Below are 9,985 nucleotides of genomic sequence, written 5' to 3' on the forward strand. Positions count from 1 at the left end.
CAAAGCAGTTTGACTTATAACAGCCCCAACTGGAAACAATCTAGGTGCCCAGCAGTGGAAGTATGCAAGCAAATTGTGATATCTGTGGACTGGGACACAATGCAGCAATAAAGGAGAACGAGCAACAATATGTGAACATCATATGAAGCGTGAAAAGAAAAGCACAACATTCTGTAATTGTCTGTTTAACATGGAATTTAGAACAGGCATGACACCACGGGAGATGGGGGGTGGGCAGAGCAGTGTTCACTCAGAGGTCATGGTCCCCAGCCTGCTAAGGATTCAGGTTAACTGCCACTCTTGTCAAAATTCATACAATGGTGTGCTTAATGCCTTAGCACTTCTTTATTAAAATGTATGACATTGATTTATGAGTCTGTGTGTGGTATGAACATGTGTGTGTGCGCCACGGGCTCCCGTGGAAGTCAGAGGACACCTTGCATGAGTAGGCTCTCTCCTCCCACCATGTGGCATTCCCGGTGATGGGACTCAGGGAGCAGGCTTGATAGCAAATGCCTTCACCTACTGAGCTCTCTTGCAAGTCCTTAGCTGGGCATTTCAGTGTGTGTAGGGGTATGTTATTAAGAGGGAAGGAGGGAAGGATGGGTGGAAGAAGAAAGAGGAGAGAACAAGAGAGAGGAGATAGAGGGCAAGGTAGAGATGAGAGAGAGAGAGAGAGAGAGAGAGAGAGAGAGAGAGAGAGAGAGAACGAGCAAGGGTGTGCAGAGAGCCAGAGGGTTAAGAAACATAGCAACACATCATTGTGTGGACTTAAAGATCCACAAACAACTGAAAAACGTTTTGAAGAAAATCTCAAGGTGAACAGCCTGCACCGGCATGTGGACCAATCTAAGGAATTGTAAATACTAGATATGATAATGGCAGGTAACTCTGTAAAAAAAAAATGCCCACCATTTCAAGAAATGCATGGCATAGCCTTAAAGCAACATAATATGTGGATTACAATACTTGGGTGGGGGATAAAATAAGGAGGAAGGGGAGGAGGTAAATGGAGGGACAAAATTGGGGTACACTGAATCCAAGTTGTGAGACATGGGGCTTAACAGTTCTTTTGGCTCTGCTTTGGTGTATATTCAGAAAATGTCACAGAAAAAAAATGAAGTCTTAGGAATACAGGAGAACGCTCAGTTCCAGTAGCGTTAACCAGACCAGAGACCTCCTCTATGCTTCTGTTGTACAAAAAATTCATTATTAAAAGTCATACACTCATGGGGCAGTGGTGGAGCATGCTTTTTTTTTTTTTTTTTTTTGGTTTTTCGAGACAGGGTTTCCCTGCAGTTTCTAGAGCCTGTCCTGGAACTAGCTCTTGTAGACCAGGCTGGCCTCGAACTCACAGAGATCCGCCTGCCTCTGCCTCCCGAGTGCTGGGATTAAAGGCGTGCGCCACCACCGCCCGGCTGGAGCATGCTTTTAATCACAACACTCAGGAGGCAGAGGCAGGCTGCTGTCTGTGAGTTCGAGGCCAGCCTGGTCTACAGAGCGAGTTCCAGGACAGCCAAGTCTACACAGAGAAACCCTGTATCAAAACAACAATAATAAAGAAGTCACACACTCAGTGGATTTTATTTCTTGTTTGGCTGGTTGGTTTTGAGTTAGTGTTTCATGCAGCCCAGGCTGGCCTGGAATTTGCTGTAGAAGTCAAGACTAGCCTTGAATTCGCCTGACTCCTCCACCCAAGAACTGGGAGGTAGGCGTGAGCCACCCATTCGACCTCTAACCAACTTATATTTATTGAGAAAAAAACACAAATTTCTTCAAACCACGAATTTCCCCAGACGCTTCTTACATCCCCATGTATTTTCAATTCTCAATTCCATTGGCTTCCTCAAACTGCCTTCTCCTTGGTATAACCTAATTTTGCCAGCAGGCGGCGCGCCATCACCGAATTTGCTCTGCAGCCACTAAAGGTGACTGTCGAGTAACTGGTTACCAGTCCCGGGGCATGCCCACGATCACTAGTAGCAATTGTTTAGGCACGTCTCTAGTGACTTCATCCCATTAACCGTGAGTCTTTTTCAAGAAACAATCAGCCTGTTTGAACAGAACAGGTTAGGCAAATAAGTAACTGGAAAATGACTAATTCCTTCTACAGGACGTGTTGGGACGTCTTGCACTCCCCTGCGGCTGAGTTAGGGTGTGGACCCTTTGTCCTCACGTGATAGCTGGGAAAGGAGACAAGTCACCCTCCTCTGCAGGCCACCCTCCTTTGTCCTGGGCCGCCAGGATTAGCGGGGGCAGGACGGTGTGTGTTGGGGGGGGGGGGGCGGCGTGAGCTGTGGCGGGGGATGGACAGACCCAAAGCACTTGGAACAGCAGGCCTGAAGCTGCTTCTCCAGGGCCAACCCTGAATCTTTCCTTGTGTGCTGAGTGCCTGCACTGAGTGCCCACCTGCGGTCCAGACCACCTTCAAATTCACAGGCAAGGCTTTTAGAGGACCTGGGGCTGGAGGAGAGAATGCAAAATGAAGCTTCCTTCTCAATGAAGTTTGCCACCCCCCCCCCCCCCCCCCCCCCCCCCCCCCGGCTGTTTCCCACCCTGAGGAAGGGGCGCTGCTGAGGAGCTGAAATCCTGTCTCAATCTGGCCACTGTCCCCCAGATCCCTGCAGTTCAGTCAGTGTGGCTTCTCAGCTCCACCCCTACTCTCCTGCCCTCTCTATGAAGCAGCTACAGCCAACAATCTCCTCCCTCCAACCAGAGCATCTGGTCAGGAGTGCTTGGTGGTCTCCAAGCCTTTCCCGGATTTACTACAGCTATGAACTCCTGAACTTCTGCCTCTTTCGCTAGACTCTGTGACTAAAGCCTTGTTTGCTTTGTGATACAGTCTCACCTAGCCCAGCTAGCCTGGATCTTTGTGCACGGCTAAGGGTGACCTTGAACTACCACCTCTTCCTTCGGAGTGCACAACTGAGCCACACACTCCTGACCCCCATAAAGCCATTTGAAAATTGTAAATACCTCCCACAACCCTCATCTCAGTTGAGACTCTTGAGTCTGCAAAACAACCCCAAGTAGCTCTGTGATGAAGAAGGTATCTGAGAACTAGAATCCTGGACGAAGTCTGTCACCTCACCACGTGGCCTCTGTGTACACAGCAGGTCTGGGGGTCAAAGGAGGGGAGAGCTTCTGGAAGGCATGAATGACAGCTACGGAGAGAGTGGGAGTAGCATTGGGGAGGTAGAGGCAGGTAGAAGTCTGTGATTTCCAGACTAGCCCTGTCGAAAGAAAGAAGGGGGGGAGGGAGGGAGGGAGGAAGGAAGGAAGGAAGGAAGGAAGGGAGGGAGGGAAAGGAAAGAAAAGAAGGGAGAAAGGAAGGGAAAGGAAGGAAGGGAGGGAGGAAAGGAGGAAGGAAGGGAGGGAGGGTGGGAGAGAGGGCTGAGGGCACAGTACACCACCATCCTCTGTCCCATATCCAATGGCTGGTCCCTCTGCAAAGCTGCTCCCCACCCCCTCAGGCTACCCTAAGGGTGCTATTGTGAGGGGGCTTCCACTGAGGAGAGGAATCGATGTGATAATTAAATTCTGGCTGTCACGTGTGCTGGGCACTGAGGTGGGTGCTGCAGGATTCATATGCAGCCACAGTGGGGGACAAGAAGCGAGAAGCCAATTAGGCTACAACAGAAGAGCATTAGTGCACAGATTCGTGTTCAGAGGTACCTGCATGATAACAGAGGTGTAGATTCCAGGCCTTTTGTGATGGAGAGAAGTTATGAGCCAAGTGTGGCAAGTTAAGGAGATGGGTACTGGTCTGATCATGCGTACTGGGGGATACTACGGTGACCACTGGTCTGATCATGCTTTCTGAGGGATACTGTGCTGGGCACTGGAATGTGTCTGTGAAGAGGACAGATACTTGCCCTCCTGGGGTGACATTCTAGTGGTACATTATAGTTGGCATTTTCTTTGGGTGACCAACCAGCTCCCAGATAAAGACATTATTAATTATGGAGACTTATTAATTATGAACACCCGGCCTTATTTTAGCCTTGTCCTGCTAGTTCTTTTAACCTAACTTAACCTGTTTCTATTCATCTACGTTTTGCCTTGGGCCTTTTTACCTTCCTTTCATTCTGTATGTTCTACTTTTCTGCTTCCTTCATGTCTGTCTGTCCGGCCCCTATTGTCTCCCTGTTGTCTCCGTTTTCTTTCTTCCCCAGCCTAAATTCCTTTTCCTGCTTACTCTCCCTGACTGGAAGTCTCACCGATACCTCCTCCCTCGCTATTGGCTGTTCAGCTTATTAAACCAATCAGGTACTCTAGGCAGGCAAGGTAAAACAGCAATTCATCTTACATAGCTAAACACATACATGCAGTTAAATAAATATTCTGCAATATAAACAAATGCAACACAGGCTGGAGAGGTGGCTCAGCAGTTAAGAACACTGGCTGCTCTTCCAGAGGTCCTGAGCTTAGTTCCCAGCACCCACATGGTGCCTCACAACCATCTATAATGAGACCTGGTGCCCTCTTCTGGCCTGCAGGCAAACATGCATACAGAACACTGTATACATAATAAATAAATAAATCTTTAAAAAACCCACACCATGTCTTTACATTGTTAAACAACGGTACATGCTACATTAGGTCAGAATTCTGTGGGGAGTAGAAGAGAGGGGAGGTCTGGGGGGTGGTAAGGGGGAAGTGGCACTTGAACAGAGTCCCAGGCATAGGGATCAGAGGGCATGCAGCATGTTTGGGGAACAGCAGGGGGGCAGTGTGGCTGGAGCAAGAAAGAGGGAAGCAGGAGGCATTGGGCGGAGAGCCTCAGGCCTTCTGGGCTGTCACAAAGACTTGTCTACAGATTTTGAGAGAAGGTGGTAACCGTGGGAGCAGCCAGCTACTGGGAAACTTGGGTCTAAAGGAGAAAATAAGGTTCTGGCTTGAAGCTTTTGTTGATTCCAGGCACTGGTGTAATAACTCTGAGCATAGATCAGGAAAGGATGTGTGAGACTGGCTCCCACGGATGCTGTTCAGGAAGGCTCCAGGCAAAGTGGTGACAGGATCTGAGTTGGCCAAAAAGATGCTGTGCTGAGGGCAGAGGAGGAGGGAGAAGCCTGGTTCCTTCAGGGAGTTCTGACTGTGACACCAGTGGAACCGGTCAGTCTCAGAGGTGAGCGGTAGTGGAGGCAGCAAGCTGGCCGATTCCGACCATGCTGACTGAATCCACCTGGATTTTCCGATCATGCCGACAGAATCCACCTAGATTTCTTGGCAGAATGCACATGGAGCACAAGAGGACAGCTATTCAGGGAGACTCCAAGGTTAAGGGAACGTTTTGGAGAGAGTGAGAAGAAAGGCATTCTGGGAAGAGGAAACCGTGGGGAAACATGCCTGTAAGCATACCTATTGGGGGATAAAGAACAAAGGCATGTGGCTATCAAGCCAGTACTAGATAAACCAGCAGATAGAACTGGAGACAAGGATCTAGGACAGCTGTGTCACAGAAAGCGCTCACTTGGGCCTTGGCCACAGAGAGTCACTAATAGAGTTTTCACAGAGAGGCAGGCACCTGTTTAGAACTGATTCAACTGGAGAAGCAGGAGCCAGGGAGACCAGTGAGGCTGGAGAGAAGAGAGGCAAGAGGGCGGACATACGGTTCTGGGTCCAGGCTGACCTTGCACCTACACCCTCCATATAGTGTTATTCAGTAAATCACACATCAGCTGATTGAGATCTTGTCCTCAAAACCCCCATCCCATCCTCTCACAGCTCAGATGTCTTCAACAGCACAAATAAAGCCACTGGGTAGAAATATGGTTTTGATGCCTGTGGCCCTGAGGGAAAGCCAGAGGCGCCCTCACCCCTCATCCAGGAGTGCACTTGAACCCCTTTGGAAAGATTCTCCAAGCTGTTGAGGTCAGAACTGTAGCCTTAATCAACGTGCTTGCACTTCCCCCAGAGAGGTGGTGCTCACACTGGCAGGACTGCTTCACTTTGCCCCATAGATAAATGACAGAACCCAGATCCCCTCCTCGGGCTAGGCTCTCACTTCCAAGAGGAGGAGGAAATGGGGGAGGCGGCACAGCCAATACTGAACTTCATCCTCTTACTGCTGGGGACGCAATGGCTGGAGTTTCCAGTCACATCCAAAACTTCTGACTTACAATGTGTCAAGCCTTGATGATTGACCACAAGGCACACAGAGTCCAAATGTGCCTCCTGCTGTCCTAGCTGTGCGGGACAAGCCCCGGATGTCTCTTTCAGGTACCACAATGGTGATGGTCATGCGCGTTTCCTAGGAAGGCTGTTGTGCTCTGCCTGTCGGTGGTGTCCTGCTCACGAATGTCTTTTCTGGCTCCAGCACCAGGAGGAAGAAGGGCATCTTTAGATCACCCTCTGCACAGCATTGGCAGCCAGATTTCCGATTCTTCTGGGTGGATCGTGAAGTTCAAAGCGTGTCTGCACCACAGTACACAGATATGATCCGCTTGTCTACACCACAGTACACAGATATGATCCACTCGCATGGAGCTCTGTATCTTCCTCACATTTACACATTTTGTTCTCACCGTTGAGTTGGCACCATGAGTCCAAGGCTGGATTCCCCAGGGCCATTTCTGTATCCAGATGACCCAGACCAAAAACCCAACAAGAGTGTATCCAGCTTTAACCTCAGGCTCTGAAGTGAACATTCGTCCTCCTCTATCACAACTGGACTTGGAAATGGGTCCAGAAGGGGGTGGGGGAGAGAGAGACTGCACATAACTGCGTGTCTTTGGAAGTACGCCTGTTTCTGGAAGTATAGACTTGTTTATAATGACTTTTATTTATTAAATGCCAGCTTGGCACAAGGAAGTTTCTATTCCTATTGAAACCCCACAACAGCCCAGTATAGACTGAAGACTTTTCTCCAACCTGCCTGTTCCCTCTAAACCGGTTTCTCTCCACCAACTGGGTCCCCCTCATCAGTTCCCAAAACAGCTTACGAAGTAACCGCTCTAAGGCTTATTATTAGTTACAATTGTTTCATCAATGTTTTAGACTTCTTATTGGCTAGCTCTAATTGGTAAATTAACCAAATAGAAATGCTATTAATCTGAGTATTGCCACAAGGCTGTGGCTTATCGGTGTGGCATGCTATTCCTTTGGTGGCTACATAGCGACTCTTTGACTCTGCCCCCCTCTTTCTCTGTTTGGATTTCCCACCTGGCTTTACTCAGCTAAGCCATTGGCCAAAACAGCTTTATTCATCGACCAATAAAAGCAACACATATTCAGAAAGACATCCCACACCAGTGAATTATTTTTTTCTGTGGGAAAAAATTTAATGATTTTTTTACACCTTATTTACTTACAAAATAAATTTTACCAATTCATTCCACTTAGCTTTTATGAGATTACAGTTTCTGTAATTTAGACTGAGCTATATACAATAAACAAGCTTAAAAAGGAAAACTCAAATGCCTATCTGCCATTAAGCATTTGGGATGGATGACAATGTTATTGGATGACAGATCCAAGCCAAAGAGCTTGGCTAACAGAAGATAATCATTGGTCTAACTAGAGCTTGGCAAACAAAACTTGAGCTGAAAGCAAGAGAATAACAATAGTAGCAACGAAAGTTACAAATGCGTATTCTGAGTGGTCTGGCAATTTGTCCTAAATTTCCTTAAAGAACATCATTACAAACTGCTTCCATTGCTATGTCGCCGAACAGGGAAGCAATGCCTTGCCACAGTTATGCAGCTCAGGCTCTTGTCTGTGTCCATTTACCTTACTGGGATAGCCTTGCAGCAAGTACACCTGCCTGGGTTCATGCCAGACCAAGGCCAGGGCTCTTAGCAGGTCAGGAGGAAATCCTGTAGGCAGAGTTTTGTTGGGACTGCTAACTCCCCAGTAACCACACAGAGACTTATTATTAATTATAAATGCTTGGCTGATAGCTTAGGCTTGTTCCTAACTAGCTCTTACAACTTAAGTTAACCCATACTTCTCATCGACGCTCTACCATGTGTCAATACCTTTTTCAACATGGCATGCCCTGCAGACCCCCACGACTCTGCCCTTCTTCCCCATGTTAACTTTTTCCCGGAAAGTCTTGCCTAACTTTTGCTACCTAGCTATTGTCCAGTCAGCTCTTTATTAACCAATGAGAGTAATATATATTTAAATACAGTGTACAAAAAGATTGTTCCACAGCAAAATTTTCCATGAACAGCTCCATCTGAGCATGGATGGCGCACTTCTGTCACCCGTTGCGGGACTGAGGCAAGATGTTCTGGTGTTCCAGACCATCCAGAGCTATACAGGAAGACCTCGACTCATGCAATAGAAAGGGGGCCGTGAGATGATTTAGAAGGCAAAAGTGCTGGCTGTTGAGCCTGACCATTTTGGTCCAATCTCTAGGACCCATGGTAGAAGGAGAGAATCAACTCCCATAAGTTGTCTTCTGTTGGGAGCATAGCACAAAAAGTCTGTGTGTCCACTGATGTCCAGAGAAACCAGGAGTGTTGAGAACACAAGATTCTTTCCAATGGGTGTCAGGGACCGTAGACCCCAACTTAGAAACTACCTTTCCCAGGGCAATAAAGAGAAACCCTGTCTCAAAAAAACAAAAACAAAACCAAAAAACAAACAAACAACAACCCCCTCCCCCCCAAAAAAAACCAAAATTAAAAAAAAAATAGAACAACAAACGAGTCTAAGCTAGAGATGAGATGCTGGGTTAGGGGTTTACCTCGGTGGTGGAGTGCTTGCCTAGCAAGCAGAGGCCCTGGGTTTGTTCCCAACTCCAGAACAAAAGAAGGAAAGAGGAACTGTGATTCCAGGGCGTGCATTGCACATGCGTTTGTGTGCAGACACATGCAGGGGAGTGGCATTGCTGCTCCTCACTTCCTTTCTGCATTTGAACACAGTTCACAACAATGGGTTTTTCCAAGAATGAAAGTTTCCAGAAGAAACTGGAACTGTGCCTCTGTCAGTTATGGGTTGGTCATCAGGCACATGTCACTCTTTGGTCCTCAGAAAGGAACATCTCTCCTGGTGTTGGGTTTCTGTTGCCTGAGTGACAGCCATCTCAGTCCATGTGTTCTTTTTTTTTTTTTTTTTTTTTTTTTGGTTTTTCGAGACAGGGTTTCTCTGCATCAGTCCATGTGTTCTAACCTGAGCAGAAAGCAGCGGTTACTGAAGAACGGGAAGGTTTGCCAAGCCCTGCAAGCATGGATCCTGTTTGCTCATTTGCCCTCCTCTTCTGGTCTCAGAAATAGTCAGCAGGCACAGACCCTGGCAGGGGTGCCACTGTGTGCCATCCAAGCAGCACAGGTGGATTGGACAGGAGAACATGGCACAGTTTTAATATGCCTGGGGATCGTGTTCCCTCTCTTACTTTAGATGAAGAAGCAGACACCAAGAGGTTAACTGCTGTGCTTAAAGAAAGGAAGCAACTTCAGTCCAGAGTCTGCCCCTGTGACTTCTGGTCATCGTCTGCCTAGCCATCAACCCCTTTCTGCATGCTGAAGTTCCTAAAGGGAACAGGACCCGGAGCTTATAGCTCTTTCTAGCCCCCGTGCTGTGCTGGGGCCAGGCTGCATGGGAGACACTGCCTCTTTGTGCTGCCCTCCTTGGCACAAGATGAAATCAGGTGGTCCTCATTCTTCCTGTTCTACTTTGCCAAATCCATCTGAACACATTTCCTGTGCACAGAGCCAGCTCACCAATTATCTGCTCCAATTAAGGAGAGCAAGGATGCCACTCATTCATCCGTTCCAGTGGGTTGACCAAGGCGGAAGGCAAGGTTGATCATTCTGGCATGCAGGTCTTCCAGTGGCTCTGGGCATGCTGTTTCCCCTGGTCCTCCTTTCCTGCCCCAGATGACCAAAAAGACTTTCCCCACCCCTTTCCTTTCAGAGTCTCTGGTCGCCCTCTCTCTGCCTTCCCACGCTGATAAAGTTCTGTCCTTCTCTGTCTGTGTCCATGGATCCACTGAGGTGCAGGAGATGTTAGAGGAAGACCGAGAGAATCAGCTCTC

Source organism: Arvicola amphibius, chromosome 2, assembly GCF_903992535.2.
Source record: "Arvicola amphibius chromosome 2, mArvAmp1.2, whole genome shotgun sequence".
Classification (NCBI taxonomy): Eukaryota; Metazoa; Chordata; class Mammalia; order Rodentia; family Cricetidae; genus Arvicola; species Arvicola amphibius.